This window comes from Cetorhinus maximus, chromosome 21 (assembly GCF_964194155.1).
Source record: "Cetorhinus maximus chromosome 21, sCetMax3.hap1.1, whole genome shotgun sequence".
Lineage (NCBI taxonomy): Eukaryota > Metazoa > Chordata > Chondrichthyes > Lamniformes > Cetorhinidae > Cetorhinus > Cetorhinus maximus.
The window spans coordinates 69,672,284-69,696,514 of record NC_135899.1 but is presented as its reverse complement, the minus strand read 5'-3'; the positions used below and the strand labels follow the sequence as shown (position 1 = coordinate 69,696,514).

Below are 24,231 nucleotides of genomic sequence, written 5' to 3'. Positions count from 1 at the left end.
AGCAAACTCAAAGGGTTAGTTTATTTGCACACACTCAAAAAGCCAAAAGATGGTTTACAGTGTCCCCCTCAACTTCAGATAGTAAAGAAAGGTATAGAGAAAAGAAAGATCTGCAGTACCGAGACCACAGAGGAAAGAAATATTATTTCACGTGGGTTCCAGAGTCCAGAATCAAAGACCAATGAGGTGTCCCTTCATGGAAGTCAGAGGGTTGGAAACCGATGCTGGATATTTCAATTTTCCAGCAATGTTGACTTCACACGATGAGATAGGCAGTGATGAATCAGTCTTATAGGTAAAGATACAGACTTCCAGCAGAAGCAGGGTAAATGGAGCCAGGTGTCCAAACTGGGCCACAGTTTCTTTGGTGTGGGCTGCTAGTCAGATGTTAAACAGCAGACTGAGCTATTCAACCCAGCAAGGCAATATTATTTGTTCAACAAGCCAGAGGCCTAGTTCATGTCACTTTACCTCTCCACGATGTCTTCAGCAAAGGATGTTTATCCAGTGTTTGGAAATTGGCTTTATGGTCCAAGCTGATAATATCTCATCCATTATGGGCTAAAAGGAATGTTTGGCAGGCCATTGTCTTAGTAGATATTCCATCTCCACTGGCCAGCCTGGGTCATCAAATACAAATCGCCTTCTTGTAGCTCCCTTTGAAGTTGAACTGTGCAGTCCCCAGGTGATCATTAGTATCTCCTCAGAGATAATAAGGTGTGAGATTTCCAAAACTGCAAAGTGGCTTCTTTAGTTCTGGGGTCACAGGCAGACACAGTTTCAGCCATTTTAAGGATCTTCGTTCAGTTTTTATAATTTTAGAAATAGCCATGAGGATATCTATATATATTTTATAAAAAAATATCATGTGAAGTCTTAGTTCGTCACAGTACCTGTTGGGGGTGGTAAACTGGCAGTAGCAGACTGGCTGTCTCTTACACACACTGCACGATTTTATACACCATCAAAACTGAAAACTGGCCCGAAACTTTTCTAATTTTAGATTGTGTTCTTTGGTCAGAATAATGAATAATTTGCTGGGATTGTTTTGTCAACTCCTTCCATTAGTTTACCAATTTCATTTATTTTACTATAAAGTCTCTTCCAAAGAAAAAGAAAGTCAGCTTCCTTAATTTTATCCTCTAACTACAACTCCCAATAACTGTGTTGCTCAATTCTGTGCCTTTAGACTAATCATATTTTCTGATTACATAATTTTAGGTGTTATATTCAAAGTACTCCAAATGGGGACCAATTGATGCCGTAGGTAACATCAACTCTCCTCTTCTAATTTATATTCAAACATTGGCCTGGATTTTTGCAGCATTGTGAAGACTCTGGGGACTTTCCAAAATGGCAGGAGGCACCTGGACCCAAAAGTCCCACCTCCTGTGAACGGCACTAGGGCTTGAGAACAGAGGCAGGAAGTGACTCTCACATCTGCGAATCCCGAGCTCATAAGGGCTATTTGAACTCAGTGCTGAGTTCAAACAGACCCCAGTTTCACTGGAGCAAGGGCCTTAAAAATCATAAGAAGTCATAAATCCTCTTGCAGTGTGAATAAGGTCTGTAGAACCATCAAATTATCTAAATGGCCAGCCCTTTAAAAATTGGAAAAAAAAACTCCCTGCCTGTGTTTGTGAGAGTTGGAAAAAAAACCTGTGCTAGCAGTTTCAAAGCTATTTGTTGACATAAACCTAAGTGCTATTGGGCTGAATTTTATGGCGGTGGGGGGGGGTTGGTGCATTGTATTCCTCAGCAGCAACCCCCCTCCCACCCCCCACCGGAAGAGAAAAACTGCCCCCGCAGCAATAACGCACCTGCAGCCTAAACTAGCTGAGACTCTCACCCCATTCAGTTGAAAGGAAGCCCTGCTCTTGAGATATGTTTTGGAGGCCAGGCTGGGAGGCACAAAGGTTGAAGTGGGGGATAAGGCTCGGGAGGGGGGGTGCCCCTGCTGCACACAGGGCACCCCCCCCAAAGGACGTAACCCTCTTCCTTCCTGCCTTTTCACCACATTTGTTTAAAAAAATGGCCTTCTCACTCTCACCTGCCTGTCTGCCACCCCCTGTGTATTATGGCAATGGAGGTGGATTGAAAACTTAAAGTGGGCAATAATTGGCCACTTAAGGGCCTCAATAGGCCTAAGGATGGGCAGGCTAGTGGGCACCCACCCCCCACTTTATTTTTTATTCATTCATGGGATGCCAGTATTTATTGCCCATCCCTAACTGCCCTTGTTCAGAGGGCATTTAAGAGTCAACCATATTGCTCTGGGTCTGGAGTCACATGTAGGCCAGACCAGGTAAGGACAGCAGATTTCCTTTCCTGAAGGACATTAGTAAACCAGATGGGTTTTTACAACAATCGACAATGGTTTCATGGTCATCATTAAACTGTTAATTCCAGATTTTCTATTGAATTCAAATTCTACCATCTGTCACCCGGGATTTGAACTCCGGTCCCCAGAGCATCACCCTGGGTCTCTGGATTACTAGCCCAGTGACAATACCGCTATTCCATCGCCTCCCCTCAAAGGAGCACTGATAATTGATAAAGCAGTGAAAGGCAAGAAAGGTAAAGAGAGACAGATACAAGTGGTTAAAAATGTTAATATGGAGAAAAACAACCTGTTGCATACAGATCCGCTACCAATTTGACGGCGGCAGGTTTTGTGTCATATGAGAGTCATGGCTCTCCAAGGCAGAACATATTATCAACATACTTAAATTGAGCTTTGAATTAGGTTGCGATACTAATGCACAAATATTTAATGGGTTCCTCTAAAATTCCTTTCTTCATTATTTTAGCTAAGGTTATTAACCCATTTATTTTAAGGAGAATAACATCCCAACTAATACAGTAGAGAGAGGGGTTCCAGACAAATGTGCTGTGAATTTATATGTTCACATCTCGAGCCTAATTTCAGGGTCAATCAATTTAAAGAAAGTAAGAACTTATATTTAGACAGCACCAACGCACTTCGCTAGCTGATGAACGGCAATGACAAAAGAGCAATTGTAATTTACCATGCATGGAGCTATCCAAAAATCTTAGTGGGTCATTGAACCGTGGGATGTGCTGCAGACTATGCAGGCTGGAAGAGCACTGAGCTAGCTCAGCTGTTAGCGTGTTACAATGGGTCTAGTAATCCCAAGTGAAGGAGAAGTCAGTTCCACTGTTATTCCCACTGTTGATCACTATCCACTAATAAGAATGAATTCTGGATGAGATTTTAACTGAATCAAACCCCATCCACTTAAACAGAGTTAAAATTGGGCCCTATGTTATGGACTTAGTGTGACTTCATATTTTAAGTTATTCTACTTAAAATAAATGGGTTAATACCTTAGTAGCTAAAATCATGAAGAAAGGAATTTTAGATGAATCCATTAAATATTTGTACATTAGTCCATGATTCACTGTCCTGCACACCATCTGGGCTTCTACATTAAGGATGGCTGCAGCATTTGAAGCATATTACAGTGAGGTTTCCTTTGAAAGATGCATGGAGCACAGAAGATTTGCGGTAGATTTTACTACTTTTTCTACCCCCGGATGCAAATTTCTCATGGCTCTGCATTTGAGTTTTTTTATTCTGGGTGACAACATTGTTTGGGAGAGCTCCTCAGGCAGAACATTCCTTGCTGATTTTATTACAGTATATGAATAGATTTTGGATGTATCTGATAAGCTCTGTTATGTTGGGCATTGTCAATGCTGACTGAGGATGGTACTTTGTCGTTTGAAATGTAGGGCAGGCATTGAATGCGTTGAGACCAGTAATCCTTCTGTTTCATCTAGTCCATGGATAAACTAGCTGGATAATGGTCCATGGCACCTTTGGATTAAGTTTGTGCTGCTCAGTTGTATTAGCAATAGTTAAGGGAATTAATTATGCATTTCTACTTTGATGGTTGTAGTCTTCTGGGTACTTATGTCTTTGCATGTAAATCTAGTGTTCAGGTTGGGAAGGTGGCTTGTTAGAATGTTGATAAGCAGCATCTAGAAAAGGTGCAAGTATCTGGACATGGATGTTCATTTTGAGGACATTAATTGCAAGGTTTGGAGGTCAACCAGTGGAACATACTGTCCACATCAAAAGCAGTCATAAATCTAAATCACCACAGAAACAAACCCCTCAATATTTGCTAAAGATATTTCATTCTCTTTAGCAATGATGTTGATATTTCTTTGATCCTGCGCCCTCCCACCTCAACCATTTATTGTAAGCAGTCAAATCAGAAACCATTAGTGTCCCTGTCAGAAGCTGACCACTTTATAACATTATTATTTTTAATTTTAAAATGGACAAGGCTTTACCTTAACTAGCCATGACTCACACCAGAGGGAATTCTAACCTTCAGAAACCAGCAGGGAGCTCATTATCTTTAAAGAGGTGCTAATGCCCTCTGTGACTGCCGACAATTAAATTCGAAAGAAATGCACCGTTCTCCTTTGCATTGCTAAGGCAGAACTCGAGCCAATGGAGACGGTGTGTCTGTAAAGGACAAAAGGGACCCTGACTCCTCTTTTAAACACCTCAAGATTCCAGACCTGGGAAAATACACCTTTTGTCCAACACCCAAGGTTATAAGTAGGAGGTACATGACACGGCCTCCCCCAAATTTCTGGAACCTGTAATATTTGTGTATGACCATAAGACCATAAGACATAGGAGCAGAAATTAGGCCATTTGGCCCATCGAGTCTGCTCCGCCATTCAATCATGGCTGATAAGTTTCTCAACCCCATTCTCCCGCCTTCTCCCCGTAACCTTTGATCCCCTTACCAATCAATAACCTATCTATATCAGTCTTAAATACACTCAATGACCTGGCCCCCACAGCCTTCTGTGGCAATGAATTCCATAGATTCACCACTCTCTGGCTAAAGAAGTTTCTCCTCATCTCTGTTCTAAAAGGTCTTCCCTTTACTCTGAGGCTGTGCCCTCGGGTCCTAGTTTCTCCTACTAATGGAAACATCTTCCCCACGTCCACTCTATCCAGGCCTTTCAGTATTCTGTAAGTTTCAATCAGATTCCCCCTCATCCTTCTAAACTCCATCGAGTATAGACCCAGAGTCCTCATACATTCCTCGTATGTTAAGCCTTTCATTCCTGGGATCGTTCTCGTGAACCTCCTCTGGACCCTCTCCAGGGCCAGAACATCCTTCCTGAGATACGGGGCCCAAAATTGCTCACAATATTCTAAACCCAGGCAGTCTACCATTTTATCATCTAACAGGTAGCAGCAGAAAAAGCTCTGTCCAGGTAAAATGGCTGGCCCTTATCTACACTGTGAACTACTGGAACTTTGGAACTTCTGCATCTGTGACTTCAAGACAAATTCATCTCTACGTGCCTTCTCCCATCGTGGAAGTCCGCGCTTCTGCAAAGTTGGATCATCCTGCAACAGTTTCAGCCTGCTAACCTCGGAAGGAATACGCCACGGGGCTTTTGATTCTAGACTCTGGACTCACATGAAACCATAACTCTTATTTTTATTGTGGTCTTGCCCCTGTACCCCTTTCTTTCCCTTATCCCTCTTTTATTGTATGAGTGCAAAAAGGGGGCTGACATTGCGAAACCCCTTTCCCACGTTTTGTGTGTGTTCAAAATAAGCCAACCCTCTTATTTTGCCTTATCTCAAGTTTGCTGTGGGGTTATTAATAGAGGATTGGATCACTCCAAACTGAAGGGTTGGGAAAAACAAGCCTCCACTTATAAAGGGGGAAAATCAGAAATCAAAAACACCTTTCTGTTTATCGACGGGTAGTAAGAGGAGAAATCAGGGCTGTTTAAATTAATCCCCCTCCTCTATAATATTGGAAAGAAAAAGAAAGACTTTGGCCTGAATTTTACCAAGGCAGGCATGGGGCCAGTTGAGAAACCACCCACGATTGGCCCACGACCGCAATGTCACACTCGCTGGCCAATTTAGGCAAGCCCAGCATGAAGCGCATCTTCCCAATGGCCGGATGGGGGCCTGTCGGGCACTGGGTCCAATGGCAACCCAGCGGGCGGTTTAAAAATGGCAGAGGCAGCTCCTTGAAGGCTGCCAGGGAAGAATCATATCTTCTGTGTTCTGGAGAGTGAAGCTATGACCTCAACAGTGGCTGGAGACACCAGGCGGGAGGGCAGGTCAGGTGGGCACTCGGCCCCCTGTTTATCGGACGTGTGCCTCGCGGTGCCCTTGGCTGCCAGGAGGGACACCCTCATTCCCAGAGATGGAAGGAGGAGGCCACTGCACCCGACAATAAGAAGCTTGGGAGAGTGTTGTAGCCGAGGTCGGCAGCCACGAGGTTGTGCGGCGCACATGGGTGTAGTGCCACAAAAGGTTCAATGACCTGCTGCGCTCGGGATGGCTGAGTACCATGTTGGCATGGATCAGTGTGGAGAAGTGTTAAGGGCTGGCCATCCCCCTGTGGAGCTCAGGGGTATCAGAGTCCGAATGCCAACTGTCAATGACGCCGGAGCTGACCAAGGGAGTGAGCCCTGGCTGCTAGGACTGAGTGCCTTGCAGCTCGAGGGCCATGGCTTAGATGTGCCCTGCAAGGTGTTCCTCAGGTGGATTTGGCCAGGCTGCAACGGCGCTGCAGGTAAAGAGTGGACTAATCATTGCTCTTCTGTCCTTCCAGGAGAATTTGAGCCATAACAACATTGAGAGGGTCATGGACAGGATTAGGCCCCCCCAAACCTCCTAATCCTGACAAGGTTTGAGCAGGACGCTTAGGAGCTGGAGAGCCGCCAAGCACCTCGGTCAGCTGGTCGTGGAGAGGCTGGGGTGTCAGACAAAGGTGAGAGTGCAGCACTCGTAAACATAAATTTAAGGCACCATGAGCACAAGAGGGACTGTTCACTGGTGATCTTCTATTCTGTAACGTTTTGTTTACATGTTTAATGTGTGAAAATGGACACCAGAGATGGTAATGTTAATTTGTTTTGATTGTGAAAATTGCATCAATTTGTTTTTGTCGTAATGGCCTGAGTATGCCCCACCATTTTCTTTGGTGCAGGGTACGCCAGTACGTAATGCTGGATGTGAGTGGCTCTAAACTTTATTGCACAGGCACTGAGTGGACTGGGTTCAACTGAAAGGGTCATTTCAGACATCTGGGATGGAGGCGGCAGCCCTGGTATGAGATGGGAGTAGATCTCTGGCAGCTGAGCTGAAGGAGCGTTGGATCATGGCATTCCTGGTGACCCTGCCTCCCTGAAGGACACAGGGAGTTGCCTCCACGCCCTCTGCATTCTCCTCTTTTGACTCACTACTGGATTCATCGCCTGCGGCCTGGGGAGCTGGTGGGCGGATGATAGATCAGGGGGGCAAATCCAAAAACAGAGTTCAATCAGAAGCCCCCTTCTGACTGGGGGCTGCCTCCCCTTAGGGCCCGGTGATCTCCGGACCTCTGTCGTTTCCCCCCAACACCCCGACCTACCCCCCAAGACCCCGATCGTGACCCCCCCCACCCCCACCCCAGGCCTTCCCTACCCCATCCTCCCGCCCCCTGATCCCTGCCACTTACCTCTCTTCCGGTTCCTGGCACCTTTTTTTCCAGGCAGCTAGCTGCAGTACTTCTTCCAGCCACTGCAGCACTGTTCCTAGAATGACTGGAGAGCTGCTGGCCAATCTGATTGGCCAGTGGTTCTCCAAGGCAGACTCCCTCCCGGTGATGGGCAGAGGCCTCACATTCTGCCAATCAACACTAGTTAGAGCTGGAATCGGTGGGATGTGTTCCCGCCGACTCTTCAGGTGGCAGGGGCTGAACCCCCTGGAGAGCATTGGCAGCCACTGTGATAATTCGACATAGAAATGGCCACCCATGGAAACTTATCCCATATCCACACGGAGGTCAAGAATTTCTGCAGAAAATGGGAATTCCTGTATTGATGGAAATACTGGAGTATTCATAGAATCATAGAAATTTACAGCTCAGAGGGAGGCCAAACAGTCTGTCCTACTTGTGCTGGCCCTTAAGAACAGCCATGCCTAGTCCCACACCCCCACCTTTTGTCTGTAACCCTGCCAGTTCTTCATCCTCACACACTGATGTCACAAGAGCAAAGGAATATGTAGAATGCAGCTGAAACAGAACCCTCATCACTATGGGAACCATGGTTAGAGTTATGAATGCAAAAAAATGTTTAATAAAACGTGTTCACTTAAAAATGAAAATTCTGACCACCTTTTCTGTAACATTGACTGATGTATATCAAGTGAACAGAATACCGCAGCACTATATTACTGGATTCATCCTATAATTCACTCATGCCTGTGATCCTGTGGTGCTGGTTTGATAACTGAATAAAATTAGAGTAAATTTAACAATGTTTAGGAAACATTACCATCTGTGTTTTGAGCATCAAATAAATGTCACAGATCTGTGTTTTATTTCAATACAGTCAAATGCCAAGGAAACAAAAGAAAACAATAAATTAGAGTTGCTTTTTTTAAGAGTATGTTTAATACTGACATCAGTGGGAAATTAAGTGCTTTTCCTACTTTCTAGTCAGTAATAGCATTAAGCAGTGCTGGGGTTATACCAGCTATTAACAAGATTATATGGAGGTACTCCCTCACATTGCCAATGCATCTTCATGTTAAGACACAAGTATTCTGTGCTCGATTAACCTGCTAAGGGTTGCTGCAGCAAGTTAAAAACTCACACCAGCTAAAAACAACATGCTCTGGATGATGTAACTGTACAATCATTTTAAAAAGAAAACCCCTTTTGAGGGTAACAGTCACACGATACCCAAGAAATTGTGTAAATCTGGACTCAGGGAGCTTCAGGCAATGTACTAGGGAGAAGCCTGGGATCACAGAGGGATCCAGGCCACAGGGTCAGGATGGGGATCGTGGGGGAGAGTGGGGTTGGGGATCCCAAAGTAGGTTCCTTCAATCAGGCAACTGAGTGCCTTTGAATGAGGGATTCTCCCAGAAGCCCACAAGGAAACCCAACACGGTTTTGCTTTTCGGGCTCCCCACATGGTGAGTTCCCCACCTCCCCTGTGCTATTCAGTCCACTTTGCTTCAGGTGTACCCTTGATTTAGACAATAACTGGAGTGTTCATTTGGAGTGAAATCAATTCAAACTAATGAAACAATTGCATTGTAAATACAGCCTTAATGCTTCACAGTTTAAACTATCAAACACATTGAAGATACCAATGTATCACTAATTCTATCTTAATTGCACCCAGGTTATGCTATTGTACTAAATATTTTGAAAGCATAAAAATGGTAGCCATTGCACTATTTAAAGTTTCCCTTTAAAAAAGTAAAACTTAATTACATAACCTTAATACTCAGCTATTGGTCATAATGTTATTATATTGTTCCATGAAAACAGGGTGATGAATGTCTCTTTTTGACAGCACCCAAACAAATTCTCCATGATACAATAAGCAGTTGTTGTGACCAATGGGATTCAGTGGAAAGCAGCGTGTAACTAGTGTGTGAGCACTAGCTGAATGTTAATAAATGTTTTGACAAGCAATTACCCCAATTACAGCTAAACACCATGATCAGAAAAGAAATGTTAGGCTCTGAGACGCGGAGACTACAATCAATGTGTCTATACCAAATTACCATTAAACAGAGAAGCTCATTACAGGAAATCAAGAACATAAATAGAAGTTGAAAAGAGGACCCTTGACCCATCAAGCCAGTTCTTTTTATATACCATGTATAGTCTCCCCTATCTTAATCTCTATTGCACTTACTTCATTTCCTGAAGGAGTGTTTAAACATCCACTCCCTGTACTAACAGTGTCCTGTAACTGTGTGCACTGCCTGCAGGATGCACTGCAGCAAGTCATCAAGGATTCTTCATCAGCACCTCCCACATAGCTTCTGAAAACAAGGATATGAGGTGCATGGAAGCACCAGCACCTTTATGTTCTCTTCCAAGGGCGGGATTTTAATGCCCTCCCACAAGTTGAGTTAGAAGGCGAGGGAGGGGGTATTTAAACAGGCAGGTGGGGGTCCCAACACTTTCCCTTCTCTGCATTGTTAAGTCTGGGGTGGGAAGTTTTGTGGACACCCTTCCCGCCCTGCTACCAGTCGAGGCCCATAATGGCCTCATCCTGCTGCCAATGGCTGAATACCACAGGGGAGGTGGGGAACTCACCACGCGGAGAGGCCAAAAAGCAAAACCGTGCTGGGTTTCCTTGTGGGCTTCCGGGAGAATCCCTCGTTCAAAGGCACTCAGTTGCCTGATTGAAGGACCCCCGACCCCACTCTCCCCATCCTGACCCTGTGGCCTGGGTCCCTCAGTGATCCCAGGCTTCTCCCTGGTACATTGCTGGCAACTGACACCTCTCCCACTGGCACTGTCTGAAATGGACAGCTGCCAGTCTTTGATTGGCCAGCAGCACTCAGGGGGCGGAATTTCTGCCCCTTGATCCCAGGGAAAGCCCACTGCTGGCCACTTAAGTGCCTCTTTGGTACGTCATTCCAGCATGCCTTCTTGAAAGGAGACGATGCAGGGCTCCAGCACAAAACCCCCATCGCCTTGATTAAATCCTGCCCAAGTCAAGCATCATCCCAGCTTGGACATGTATCACATTCCTTCATCATTGGGTTAAAACCCTGCAACTCCCTACCTTACTGAAAGAGTATCTTCATCTCAGAGACTGCAGTGGTTAACATTAAGGTAAAAAAATTGATGCAATATCCCAAATGTGAATTCATCAGTGCATGACTGGAAACATGTTTTGAGATACAATCAAAATGTTCTCGAGATGGAGCTAAGCGTTTGAAAATTTTGTTATCTGGTTTCCAATTTCAGTAACCACACAAATAACTGTCCTTATCTAGCTGTACCAAAAGGCAATCAATCATTGTTTTAATTCATGATTGCCATTCCAAAATAGTAAAGCTATATTCATCCACACTAAAATCCAACTCCCATTCGCTAGCCCATTAACTTAATTAGACTAATCCGTTTCCTTTTGTTATCGTCGTCACATTGGCCATATATTTGCTGATGATAACAAACTAACATGAATTAGTTGACATTATCAGTATAAGTACAGGCCTCTAAATCATTCATGAATAAAGTGAACTGTGAGAGATCTGAAACAACTAAAATTAGGCCCATCACTGCTGCTCAGAGATTTTAAATTCACCTTTTACTTTCAATCACCGAGCAAGTTTTTAACACAGCTATCTTATTTATTATTACTTTCATAAATGTCAGCTTTTTTTAAAAAAAGTACTTCGGTGCATAGTTGACCCTCTTTGTGTTCCCTATCTGGTAGGAAAAATTATAATTTATCATTGCTGCATAGTATTATCTTTTACCTGCAGGAGACGAAACATTTCAAATTGCATAGGGGCCATGATTCAAACTAAATTGATACCAACCATGGGTTCAGTCAGCATGCACCTTAACTGAAGCACAGGGGATTGATATCCTTTGTAGGAACAGTGCAACATATAAGCACCAAAGGTTTGCCTTCAAGTTTCATAACATTGCCAATAAACAGCCTGAGGATGGCCACACAATATGGTGCTCGGAGATCGAACTGAGACCTGGGTAGTAAACAGTAAATGCAGGCTTTTAAGCAATGAAGTCAAAAAGTCATCATACCCTAACTGGAGTTCAGAGAAGTAGCACTCTTTTGTTGAAAACAGGTCACAGTCTCTCATATCTGTGAGGATCCCTTTGTTAGGATAAAGACTGTAAGTTGTGGGGTGGGTTCATAAAATAGGAGCTGACCTTTCTGGAAATCCAGGCTTCATTAATGACTTGTTGTGCATGATAGACACACATGAGCCTTCTGATTCCTGCATCATTCAGGAGCAGAGTTGTTTTTCATCTTTGTTAGAGGTAGCAGTCTTTCTTGGTCTCACTGGCTAATAAAAGGACATTTATTTCCTCTGTTCATTTTCTGTAAGACAAAGTAGGTCTAAGAGGTATTCTTAGCAGTACAAAATACCTTTAAGGTATCAGAGGTTATAGTTAAACTGTGGCTCCGCCAGCCATTCAGGCAGAGTTAAGAACATCACTTAATTCACTTTAGCCTAAGATCAATAAAGGTGACAAGGAAACCAGCTCAGATATTAGCTCTTGCCTGTGGGCGGGTTCAGTCAGAAATGAAGGTCCAATTGAAACAGGTAGTAGTAGATTGACTGAGCCATGTTGCTTATGAGGATAAGGTCAAGTAAGCTCTGAACATTGTTAAATCACACACGTATACTTGAACATTTTGATAAGACTGGCTATTCAAAATGTTAACTCATCAAAGTAATTACCTGAGTATAGCTGAAAAAAGAGATGTCGAAGCTTTTTGTCTTGCATTGATCAGGACACTTCACAGGAATACCAATATAAGGGGAAAACAACAATTTATGCTGTATGTGAAGAGAGTGCTGATTGGGTCGCAAGTGGACTCTGTTTGGTAGAGTGTCATGGCAGCCAGATGGTAAATGCCAAGCTGCCCAAATCCCAGAGGGAAGCTTGAAGCAGCTGCCACAACTATTTGCAATTTGTACTTATTTCGAGATGCGGGCTTTGAACACAGTAAAAAGAAAGCCACCAAGTCTTATAAGTTTTTTACAAAACTAAATTAAACCTTTATTAATAGAATAAATGATTTCAAACACATATGTAGATCTACAATTTACTACTATGATAACTTCTAAATCCCCTAATTAATCTAAAGCCCAGTTACACGTCCGTTAAGGCAACAGTGAGACACACAGATTTTAAAAGACCCAGGCAAAGTAACACACAATACCCTGAACAGTCGAATTCAAAGTGAGTTTTCCTCAGCTTCAGTTCCTTGTAGACAGCAGCTTGAGGCTTAGCTGTTGGAGGCTTTTCACACTTGTTGATCTTAGAATGCCTGCCCTTACACACAGCCTTCTCTCCTTTATACATATTCTCCCCTTTGAATGCAAATTCCCAAAATTCCAAATGTCTTTGGGCTTTACCTCTCTAATAATAAAAATCTATCAAAGTACCAATTTTACCAGTAATCTTTGGGAAAAATAAACACACTGTTTCTTAACTTCTCCTGGCTAGGTGTAACATTTCACCCCCTTCTTTGAATTCAAACTAGCCTGGCTTATTTAAAAATGCAAATGCTCTCTTTACACCTTTGTTTACCTATTTAACATTTCAAACCTAGCTTATCTTCTGTTACATCAAAGCCTTCAGACCAGCTGCCTTTAATTCAATTAAGTCACACACACACTGTTACTCTACTTTACAATAAATTCCAATAACATTATGAAAATTATTATAGCTTCCTGACAAGAGGCATTGCTGTGGAGAATGCACAACTGGTGGTGACTGACAGTTAACTGCCAAACATTTTTTGCAATTTAAACCAGGCAACTTGACCCCGATTGGTCAAGGCATTGCCCTGAGGAATAAGTCAGCGAATGGTTGTCACTTGTTTTGTTTAGCTAAAACAGACACAATGTGTGTATATGTTCTTTCTGTCAGCAAAGAACAGGACCCTGTGTATTAATCTATGTAGCTTCCAGTACACGGAAATGTACCACATCGTGAGCCTGACTGACAATTTCAAATTGGTTGTTAGCTTAATTTTTAGCACAATGAGGATTATTTAGCAAATGTTGTCCTATCATGGAATCACATCTAATGTTGGACACTATTTTGAGTTTTGCAACCACAGGTTGGTTGGGTATGGTCTGTACCATGCCCGTTGCGAACAGCGACTGGGACATGCTGTTTGATACGATCTACCAGTCTTCAGGATGTCTGGCCTACATACCTAGCATCACATGGGCACCGAAATTCAGATACCACATTACTCGTTTGTATGATAGGCAGAACATCTTTTTGGCTTAACGGCAGCAACCTGTTAGTGGTGAATACCACTCATGTTGCTACTGCATAGTACTGCAAGCTACTTCACCTGTAGCTCAGATTTTTGAGATACCTTGCCCTTCCAGGCTAATCTGAGGTAGACTGGGCACTTTTCAGGGCTGAAAGTGATGGCCGTATGCCCATTCATGAGTTTGCGTGACATACAGCACAAAATGATCTGATCAGGATTGCCACTATCCTGCAGGATGCCTTTGGTGTGCCCTATTTCAGCATCAATCTTGTGCAATGGGCCTTGCCCTTCTCCAAGGTTTCTCTATGTAAAAGGTTAGAAAGCAGCTCACATGCTTTCTTAAAAAGAATACATGTGAAACAAAAAAAAATCATTTCCTGGTGTTTTTCTGATCTTGCAGTGAATTCAGCAATTTCACTTCAGTGAACTCCAACAACTGTAGAGAAACAAAGAAAAACACTAATGCTCTGACCACTAAAAAGATTAACTGGTCATTCATCTCATAGCTGTGGGACTTTGCAAACCGACTTTTGTGTGTGCTGACATAGCAACTGTAACTAGACTTTAATGAAGTAATTAATTGACTATAAAGCACTTTTGACATTGCAGAAGACATGAAAAGTGGTTAATGATTTAAGTATTTTCTTAGCTGAAATTGGAACCTATCCACAGCGTAGGTTAATATGGAAGTATGAATTTGGAAAATGCTGAGAAGCGAGGCATAATTTTTAAATAATTTAGTCAGTATAAGGTCCTGATGTATGGAGCACAGTGGAAAAAAATGTCAAGCTGTTATAAAAAGGTCAGGGAGTATTCTGACCTTAGGCTGATTTGAAGCTTTGACAAGCATTTTCATCTGCTGAACGCTATAATAAGTCAATAGCAAAGATAAAGAACTACATTATGTTAACTATGTTAGCTAAAGGGTCTCCTACTTAATAAAAAAAACATCATGCATGAGGGACATCTAAGTTTACAATACAGTAATGGGAAATAATGAAATAATGGTAAACTAATCAGGTCAATAATAAAATAATAATAAACTAATCAGGTTGGTTAAGGTGAGGTTTCACCCTACTCAAGGGTAACTAATCAGTCACCCAATATGGTACAAGGCTAGACTCAAAAAGGGTATAAGACGAAGAGTCTTGAGACCCTCAGCACACATCCAAGAGAATAGGAGATAGGCTGTGGTGAACAAGAGAAAGTAGCAGCAAGAAGAAGAGAGCAGGAGTCAGCACTCTGATCAACCGGAGAGTCTGGAGCTGGTGTTCCTAAGAACAGAGTGTGGCTCCTGCCTTGTTAACTGTTGGGGGTCGGTTAGTTCAGTTGGCTGGACGGCTGGTTTGTGATGCAGAGTGACGCCAACAGCTGGGTTTAATTCCTGTACTGGCTGAGTGTTATGACACAGCAGTTGGTAAAGGCTGAGTTGTTTAAATCCTAGAGGGAAACTTGAACAGTTGTTATAACCTATATTCTCAGTTGGTATGTTTGAGATACAGCGCTGAATTCAAAACCAAGCCTCAAGACGTTTTTCATATAAAACTAAATTAACTTTTATTAACTTATTTATTACTAATTAAATGCATACACATGTCTACAAATTACTACCATAATAACTTTTAAACAGATTCCCAAATTAATCACTCCCAGGTAAAGGCAACAATAACCCATAGACTTTGAACAGACACCAGGCAAAGCACATTTGACCTTACGAACTCAAAATCTTTTTTTATTCATTCATGTGGGCATCACTGGCTAGGCCAGCATTTATTGCCCATCCCTAATTGCCCTTGTTTAGAGGGCATTTTTAAGAGTCAACCACTTGTGAGACTACATGGAGTCACATGTAGGCCAGACCAGGAAAGGACAGCAGACTTCCCTAAAGGGTATTAGTGAACCAGATGGTTTTTATGACAATTGACAATAGTTTCATGGTCATCATTAGGCTTTTAATTCCAGGTATTTGTTGAATTCAAATTCCACCATCTGCATGGCCTCTGAATTACCAGTCCAGTGACAATACCACTATGCCACTGCCTCCCCATAACAAGGTCCCTTGCAATTTGGTTCCTTTGCAGACACAGATGTAGGGCTTACAGGCTGCTTAGATCTTACATGCCTCTGACCTGCACATACAAAACTCCTCTCTTTATACCTCGCCTTCCCTTTGAATGTACACTCTCATTGTTTCACTAGGTCTTCGAACTGTACCTCTTCTAACAATAAAACCCCTTTCATATCACCAATCTTATTAGTAATATAAACACATTGCTTGGTGTCTCCTAGCTAGGTGCAAGATTTTACTGCCTTCTTTTGAATGGTTTATTCAACAAATGCAAATTGTACTCTTTACCTTCTGCTCCTTACATTTATCTAATTAACATCACAAAACGACTATACATCAAAGCATCCAGTCTAGTTGGCTTTAATCCAATTAAGCCACACACAGACACATACATAGACACACCCTACTAAAAGTCCAATTTAAAAATAACTTCCAATATTATACACATTAATATCTTTTCACGACATCCCCCTCCCTATCAAAAGATGAACAGTCATAATTTTAAAAGACAGCTTCATTTTTTAATAACCCAACTCACACTATCTCCTATACTTATTACACTATTACATTATCAAATGCATGCATTAACTTAATACATTTACACAAGTCCTTGGTATCAACAGAAATCACTCCAGTCAGTGTCCAGGTTTTTAAAAACGTCCAATTTTCCTTTATGCTTCACACTCTTGCCAACGTATCTGCGAACAGATTTTCTCTACCAGCAACATGTATAATCTGCAGGATAAATGGTTGTAATAATAGACTCCATCTTAAAAGTCTTGTACTTTTGTCTAGAAATTTGTCCAAGAACTTCAAACGATTATGGTCTGTATAAACAATTGTTTCTGATGAATTTTTTGCAACATAAATTTCAAAATGCTGCAGCGCTAACATCAAACCCAAGGTCTCTTTTTCAATTGTTGAATATCTTCTCTGTTGTATATTCAACTTCCATGAAAAACACCCTATCGGTTTTTCAATTCCAGTGTCATCTTTTTGTAACAGTACAGCCCAATGCCTATATCGCTTGCGTCAATAGCCAACTTAAACTGCTTGGCATAACTGGGTACTGTCAAAACTGTTGTCGTAGTTAATGCAGTTTTCAAACTATCAAATGACTTCTGACACTCCAGTGTCCATTGAAACTTCTTGTTCTTTTTTAATAGTTCAGTCAGTGGAGCAACCACTTGGCTAAAGTTTGGTATAAATTTCCAGTAAAACCCACTCATGCCCAGAAATCTCAAAACTCTCATTTTGTTGTCGGTACTGGGAAATCCACGATAACCTTAACTTTCGCGTCTCTTGGAGCCACCTTACCATGTCCAAAGATATGGCCTAGATATGTAACTTGCACTTTTGCAAATTCACTTTTAGCCAAGTTCATCACCAAATTAGCTTCTTGTAATCGAGAAAATAATTCTTCCAAATGTTGTAAATGTTCCTCCCATGTCTGACTCAAAACTATCAGATCATCAATATAAATAGCACAATTGCTTAGACCCGCAATTACTTTGTTTATCAGCCTTTGAAATGTCGCAGGTGCATTCTTCATACCAAATGGAATGACTTTAAACTGATACAGTCCATTTGGCATCACAAGAGCTGGTATTTCCTTTGCTCTCTCGACAACGGTTCCTGCCAATATCCTTTTGGCAACTCAATTTTTGTGATAAATTTCGATTGTCCCACTTCCTCAAAGCAATCTTCCAACCGTGGTATAGCATATGAATCCGCTTTTGTTACTGCGTTCACCTTTCGATAGTCCACACACAATCTTTGTGTTTCATCCAGTTTCAGTACCAGCACAATAGGCGAACTCCAGTTACTGCAACTAGACTCAATGATATCATTTTGAAGCATGAGGCCAATTTCTTTTTGTACTTGTGATAACATTACCGGATTTAATCTATAAGGATGTTGCCTTATTGAACATGAAACCTGTACAGAGACATCATGTATAGCTAAATCTCTCTTTCCCAATTTATTCCCACAAATAGGTTTGTGACTGTAATAGCTTTTCCAAATCACTTTGACACTTGTTTAGAAGGTAACTCAATATAGCATTTAAATTTTCAAGCACCCCCTCATTATCCAATTTGATTAGAGGAAAATCAATTACAGAGTCCTGCAATTCTACCTTTCTCATCATCCACCATCGCTAATACCTCTTTTTGTTCCTCTTCCCTGTCAAATAATTTACTTTGCTTAATTTTTTTTCGACCCTATAAGGTCCACTAAATCTTGCATTTAATGAATCACCTAGTACTGATAATAGAACTAGTACTTTCTCTCCAGAAACAAAACTGCGAGCTTTAACTTTCTTATCTGCCTTCACTTTCATTACTTGCTATGATATCTTTAAATGTTCCCTAGCCAACTCACATGCTTTGTTCAATCTTTCCCTGAAATTTGATACATAATCCAGGAGAATAGTTTCTGAATTTTGACCTACCAATTTCTCATGAATCAATTTCAGTGGTCCCCTTACCTCATGACCATAAACTAGTTCAAAAGGGCCAAAGCCAGTAGATGCATTAAGAGCGTCTCTAATAGCAAATAATAAAAATGGAATTCCTGTATTCCAATGCTGTGGATAATCCTGACAGTACGCTCTCACCATAGTTTTTTAAAGTTTGATGCCATCTTTCCAAAGCTCCTTGTGACTCCGGATGGTAAGCTGTTGACTTAAACTGTTTTATCCCCAAACTGTTCATTACTTCCTTAAACATCTGTAACATAAAATTTGAACCCTGATCTGATTGTATTTCTTTAGGTAAACCATATCTTGTAAAAAAATTTAGTTAACTCTTCCACAATCTTCTTAGTTGTAATATTCCTTAAAGGTATTGCTTCAGGAAATCTGAAACCATCCATTACTGTCAATAAGTACTGATTTCCACTTTTAGTCTTAGGGAGAGGTCCTAAACAATCAATCATGACCCTAGTAAAAGGTTCTTAAATGCTGGTATTGGGATTAAAGGCGCCGACTTAATCATTGCTTGTGGTTTCTTTGTTACTTGACATGTGTGACAGGTTCTACAGAATTTGACTACATCCCGATGTAATCTTGGTTAAAAAAAAACCTCCGTGTCTTTCCTGTGTTTTCCTAATTCCTAATGGCCCCCAATTGGAATTTCATGAGCAATTCTCAAAATATTTCTATACCCTAATGGGATAACAATCTGATGCACCTCCCTCCAGCTTTCATTTGCTGAGACATGATCCGTCCTCCATTTTCTCATTAAAATATCTCCCTTAAGGTAATAACATAATGGAATACATTTTGCTTCTGTTTCTGAGTAAGCTTTCCGATATAACTGTTTTAATTGCAAATCATTTTTCTGTAACTCCACTAAACTCCTTGAGTTAAACACTTCAGCTGAATTGTCCTGTAGTCTTTCCTCTTGAACAATGTTATCAAACACAGTGCCAGCTAATTGGATTTCAGCCTTCTTCTTGCCTTTGAACTGCCTGCCCTTCTTGTTTTTCTTGTTTCAACCTGTGTACCTATGATCTCATTATCGCACAATCTGAAAACAATCCAGGATATTCCTTCTGTAACACCTCTGTTGAAAACACTTCTACAGGTTGCTCAACTACCATAGACGTCATGCAAATCTATAAGCTACATCATTATCCAGAACATCTGAACCCCTGCAATGGGCAATTTTTCCACTACTTCAACAATAACTTCACCTATCTCCCATTTTCTCTTTAAATTTATCTTCCACAAGGGGGATAGGTTTAGAATTTCCATGGACCCCATTTATTATCACCTGCTCCTGCAATACTCCCTCTGAAGAACAAATGTCACTATCCCATAACATTAAGGATTGACTAGCCCCTGTGTCTCTTAAAATGTTAATGTCTTTACCTGTTCCACCCTGTACACATAGAAAGACTTTCCCTTTACACACAAAGTCTTTAAACATGTCTGCAACCTGCTCCTCAGAATTCTCTTGGGTAAACTGTGAACACATTCCAACTTCTTAACCTTTCACTGATTCTTCCCAGTTTCCTATCACTGGTTTCTCCTGTGCCTGAACCTCAGAACCCACAGTACTTTAACTTCCAGAACTTTTCTACACCCCAATAATTCCAACAAATTTTCCCTGTAATTTCCAACACACTGACTTTATGTGCCCCACTTTATTACAATGAAAGCACCTCAATTTTCGAATGTCACTCCTACCCTCAGCACCTTCCATTTTATTCTGAGAAAAAGCTTCCTGGGAATTTCCAGCTATCCTTCTCTTCCCTGACTACCTACCTTTCTTTCACCTTCCCACTTCCTATCCTTTTCCGATTTGAAAGGGTGACAAAAAAAAGTTTAGCTCTATGAACTAACTCATAATTATCAGCTATCTCTGCTACTTGCCTTACAGTTTGAACCCTCTGTTCCTCCACATGAGATCTCACTACCGAAGGAATTGAAACTTTAAGTTCTTCCAAAAGAATGACTTCCCTAAGAGCTGCATATGCTGTCTCTATTTTTAACACCCGTATCCATTGGTCAAAATTACTTTGTTTTACTCTCTCAGATTCAATATAAATTTGCCCAGGCTGTTTTCTCATATTCCTAAATTTCTGCCTGTATGCTTCAGGAACCAACTCGTGCACTCAAAATAGCCTTTTTCACCACGTCATAATTCACCGATACTTCTTCAGACAGCGAAGCATATAACCTCATGTGGTCTATCCACCAACTTAGACTGTAACAGTAATGTCCAGTACTCCTGTGGCCATTTCATCTGTTTAAGATAGCTTCTCAAATGGAATAAAGAATGCTTCAACATCTTTTTCTGCAAACTTTGGAAGAGCTTGTACAAATTTAAACATCTCCCCATTGTGTTTTTAGGTTAAAGGCTTTGTCATCATCAGAGCTCTCCTCAGAATCTGAGATCTCTTTTTAACTTCCAACCTTCAAAGCAAGTATTCCCTTTCCCTTTCTTTCTCTCTTTCTTTATCCTTCTGTCTTGGCTGAAAATTCCAGTTCCAGCTTCCTTTCTTCCTCCTGCCTTTCTGCTTGCTCCCTTTGAAATGCCCTTTCTCTTTCCTTTGCTTCTAATTCAAGTTTTTTTTCAGTTCCTTTGCTTGTTCAAGTTCCAGCGTCCTCATTGGTAACTGAAGTCTCACCACCTTCAGCTGCGACTTCAGGTATCATTTCCAACTGTAGATGTTGTGCTATACCTTTAATTTTTTGTGATTTCCTAGCCCTTCCAGGTAACCCCAATTGCAATTTATCTGCCAACTCTGTTAACTTACTCTTGGTTACCCAAACCAGAGTTATATCTTCTACTGCAAGACAAGTCTTAGAAATTGCCTAAGCCATCTTGCTGTCTCACCGCTTTTAAAAAACCTCACCAACTCCGGAGTTCAAAGTGCTTCTTGCACTTATAACCTTAGGATTCACCAATTTCAAACCAATCAAGGAATTACAAATACTATCCCACCAAGAGCCCCCAACTGTTATGACACAGCAGTTCGTAAAGGCTAAGTTGTTTAAATCCTAGGGGGAAACTTGAACAGTTGTCATAACTTATACTTTCAATTGGTATGTTTGAGATGCAGCTCTGAATCCAAAAGTAAAACCACCAAGCCTCGAGGTTTTTTATATAAAAACAAATTAAACATTTATTAATTTAGCAACTAATTAAACACATACACATGTCTACAAATTACTACCATAATAACTTTTAAACAAATTCCCAAGTTAAACACTCCCAGGTAAAGCTGACTGCCGCCTGTGATTGGCACCACACAGCGATCTCACACTGGCGGGCCAGTTAAGGCTGAGCGCTGCCCTGTGGGGGTAGGGGGAGGACGGCGAGTGGGCCGAGTGCGAGTTTCGCGCATGCACGCGAGTGAGCGCTTCATTATCTCCCGGAGGCACAGAGCTGCCTCACGGAGATGAAGAGATATTAAAAAAAAAGAAAATAAAAATGTAATAAAACATCTCCCCTCATGTGACTCCCGCCCTTGGATGAAGTTTCCAAAAAATGCAAAGGCCGCTTGGCCTTTTCATTTGCCCGCCACCCGTTAGGGTGGACGGGCAGCAAAAAAATTTAGCTTAATTGCTTATTTAATGGCCTTAACAGGCCTTTTAATTGTCAGAGGGCATGCTGCCGACTTTGGCGCATGCCCACCGACCGAACTATTGCGCGACTGCACGTTGACGTCGGCACTCTCGGCTGACATCAACGTGCGTCATTTCACGTTCGAGTAGGTCAGGTGCACGCCCACCCACCGAGCAAAACTTTCTGCCCATAGACTTTAAACAGACACCAGGCAAAGCACATTTGACCGTACAAATTCAGAATGAGGTCCCTTGCAATTTGTTTCCTTTGCAGACACAATTGGAGGGCTTACAGATTGCTTAGATCTTACATGCCTCTGACATGCACATACAAAACTCCTCTCTGTTTATACCTAACCTTCCCTTTGAATGTAAACTTTCATTGTATCACTAGGTCTTTGAACTCCACCTCTTCTAACAATAAAACCACTTTCATATCACCAATTTTATTAGTAATATAAACACATTGCTTGGTGTTTCCTAGCTAGGTGCAAGATCTTACTCCCCTCTTTTGAATGGCTTATTCAACAAATGCAAATGTACTCTTTACCTCCTCCTTCTTACATTTATCTAATTAACGTCTCAAAACTACATTACATCAAAGCACCTAGGCTAGCTGGCTTTAATCCAATTAAGCCACACGTAAACAGACACACCCTACAACAAGTCCAATTTAAAAATAATTTCCAATAACATTATACACATTTATATGTTTTCATGACAGTGAGATCATCCATGACGGCCCTGCCTTCTCAACCTTGCCCTTGCCTGAGGTGTGGTCAAATTCAGCATCAGTCATCTCTCTCTAATGAGACAACAGCCTATGGTTCTCTAGGACTATGGTGACCATTTTGTTATACGACTTGTGCTCCAATTAAAAAACTTACTGCTGCTCAGACCAAGTGCCACATACCCTGAATAGTCAGTGACTAGTCAGAACTAAAAGCCCCAAACATTAACTCGAACTTATGGCAGCATCTAGGCCATGTGGCCTTAGGGGTTGCAGCTCCACTTTAGCAGAGGGAATAATACAGGTGCATGTTATAAAACTCCTGTCCTTAGTCAAACAGCAAACTCATCCAATTTACATTGATCACCACATTGGAAGACTATTCATTATGATGAGTAAATAAAAACCCTTAATATTTGCATTCTAAAATGATAATTCGTTGTCTTCTTCAGAAATAAGGGCTGAACACCCCCCCCATGAGCGAAAAGCCAAGAGTTCAGCAAAACCAGGGACAGTGAAAACCCGGAAGCTCAGTGAGAGTGCGATCAGTGAAAAGCCAGGGGCTCGGCGAGAGTGCAGGCAGTGAAAAGCCAGGGGCTCGATGAGAGTGCGGTCAGTGAAAAGCCAGGGGCTCGATGAGAGTGCGGTCAGTGAAAAGCCAGGGGCTCGATGAGAGTGCGGTCAGTGAAAAGCCAGGGACTCGATGAGAGTGCGATCAGTGATAAGCCAGGGGCTCGATGAGAGTGCGGTCAGTGAAAAGCCAGGGGCTCAATGAGAGTGCGGTCAGTGAAAAGCCAGGGGCTCGATGAGATTGCGGTCAGTGAAAAGCCAGGGGCTCGGTGAGAGTGCGGTCAGTGAAAGGCCAGGGGCTCGATGAGAGTGCGGTCAGTGAAAAGCCAGGGGCTCGGTGAGAGTGCGGTCAGTGAAAGGCCAGGGGCTCGATGAGAGTGCGGTCAGTGAAAAGCCAGGGGCTCGATGAGAGTGCGGTCAGTGAAAAGCCAGGGGCTCGGTGAGAGTGCGGTCAGTGAAAAGCCAGGGGCTCGATGAGAGTGCGGTCAGTGAAAAGCCAGGGGCTCGATGAGAGTGCGGTCAGTGAAAAGCCAGGGGCTCGGCGAGAGTGCAGGCAGTGAAAAGCCAGGGGCTCGATGAGAGTGCGGTCAGTGAAAGGCCAGGGGCTCGATGAGAGTGCGGTCAGTGAAAAGCCAGGGGCTCGATGAGAGTGCGGTCAGTGAAAAGCCAGAGGCTCGATGAGAGTGCGGTCAGTGATAAGCCAGGGGCTCGATGAGATTGCGGTCAGTGAAAAGCCAGGGGCTCGATGAGAGTGCGGTCAGTGAAAAGCCAGGGGCTCGATGAGAGTGTGGCCAGTGAAAAGCCAGGGGCTCGGCGAGAGTGCGGTCAGTGAAAAGCCAGGGTCTTGATGAGAGTGCGGACAGTGAAAAGCCAGGGGCTTGGTGAGAGTGCGGTCAGCGAAAAGCCAGGGGCTCGATGAGAGTGCGGACAGTGAAAAGTCAGGGGCTCGATGAGATTGCGGTCAGTGAA

At 42.3% G+C, this 24,231-nt stretch overlaps 1 long non-coding RNA gene across 1 annotated transcript in view; it reads right to left on the bottom strand.

Moving 5' to 3' along the window:
* Nucleotides 1-621: 621 nt before the first annotated feature.
* Nucleotides 622-24,231, bottom strand: part of LOC144695966 (uncharacterized) — a 35,673-nt gene continuing 12,063 nt past the window's right edge. Inside the window, exons 2-3 of the long non-coding RNA XR_013580040.1 lie at nucleotides 11,727-11,898; nucleotides 622-756 (exon numbers count right to left, since the gene is read on the bottom strand). This is a non-coding gene — a long non-coding RNA (uncharacterized LOC144695966). The remainder of the gene's footprint in view (nucleotides 757-11,726; nucleotides 11,899-24,231) is intronic.